Source organism: Quercus lobata, unplaced genomic scaffold (assembly GCF_001633185.2).
Source record: "Quercus lobata isolate SW786 unplaced genomic scaffold, ValleyOak3.0 Primary Assembly Scq3eQI_1902, whole genome shotgun sequence".
Taxonomy (NCBI): domain Eukaryota; kingdom Viridiplantae; phylum Streptophyta; class Magnoliopsida; order Fagales; family Fagaceae; genus Quercus; species Quercus lobata.
Window position 1 is genome coordinate 267,698 of NW_022154706.1, and position 1,543 is coordinate 269,240.

Here is a 1,543-nt window from a genome sequence, read left to right on the forward strand (position 1 = left end):
AGAGATATGGAATTGTTATTTGAAGATATTTTTGATATTATTTGAGAGAAGATATTGAATACTTAAGGAATTTTTAATCATCAACAGGAGATTATTAGAATTTAATAATTAGGAAGAATAAATTGTGTGGGATTTGTTAGGTTAAATCAACTGCTCTAGATCCATTCTTATTATATTTTTACACTGTTAGATTTTTACGCTTTGTTAATACTTTTTATTCGTAGATTTATTTTTATTAAATAGTTTAATTTAATTTAGATAGTCGAACATTCCATTTATTTTCGATTTTCCAAATAGTAATTAATTTAGTGAATTTCGGTATTCAATAACATAGTTAATCCCTGTGGGTTTGACATTCGTTTTCTACAAACACTTTACTACTTGTTACGATTCTGTGCGCTTGCAGATTATTTTTCGCGAAAAAGTTTTTGGCACCATTGCCGGGGATTAACTATTTGTTATTGATATTGATACTAGCTAGATATTTACTACTTTGGATTTTATTTTATTTAATCAAAAAAAAAAAATTAGGTGCGTCTGAGTTTGTTTTCTTTCTTTTTAGGAATTAGAAGTGCATGTCCCGATTTAAATTAGAGCAGACACTCGTTGATCTTGAAATTGAAAGAACCCTACGTCAGCTCAAGAAAGAAAAGAAGAAAGAGGCCAACACATCTTTATCTAATATGGCTGATCAAGAGCAAAAGGCGTTAAGAGATTATGCTATGCCCTCAGTAAATGGGGCTACATCGAGCATAAGGAGGCTAGCCATACAAGCCAATAATTTTGAGATCAAGCCAACCATCATTCAAATGATACAACAGACTGTCCAGTTCGGGGGGCTATCACAAGAGGATCCTAATGTCCATATTGCAAATTTCTTGGAGATTTGTGATACTTTTAAACATAACGGAGTGACAGATGATGCGATTCGACTAAGGCTTTTTCCCTTCTCACTTAGGGATAAAGCAAAAGTTAGGTTGAATTCTTTGCCATTTGGCCTTATTACTACATGGCAGGAGTTGGCACAAAAATTTTTAGCAAAATATTTCCCTCCTACTAAGACAGCAAAGCTAAGGAATGATATCACCACGTTCATCCAATTTGAGGGTGAATCATTATATGAAGCATGGGAGAGGTACAAAGAGTTATTGCGAAGGTGTCCTCATCATGACCTTCCAACATGGCTTCAAGTGCAAACATTCTACAATGGTCTAGGAGGTACAAACAGGTCTATGGTTGATGCAGCAGTTGGTGGAGCTTTAATGAGTAAAACTCATGAGGCAGCCTATGAACTTCTGGAAGAATTGGCATCCAACGACTATCAATGGCCTACAGAAAGAGCAATGCCAAGAAAGATAACTGGAGTTTTAGAACTTGATTCTATTACCTCATTGGCGGCACAAATGGCAACTTTGTCTCAACAACTAGGTAAAATGAATGTTAATGCTATTCAAACTAATGTTGTTTGTGATCATTGTGCAGGAAATCATTCAAGTGCTGACTGCCAAGTGGGAAATCCTTTTGCCCAATCTAGTCATGGACA

The 1,543-nt window shown here is 35.1% G+C and overlaps 1 non-coding gene across 1 annotated transcript; it reads right to left on the reverse strand.

The window, feature by feature from the left end:
• Positions 1-1,067: 1,067 nt before the first annotated feature.
• On the reverse strand, positions 1,068-1,174 carry LOC115972916. Its single transcript, XR_004087565.1, has one exon. It is a non-coding gene; the product is annotated as a small nucleolar RNA R71 (small nucleolar RNA).
• Positions 1,175-1,543: the final 369 nt, after the last annotated feature.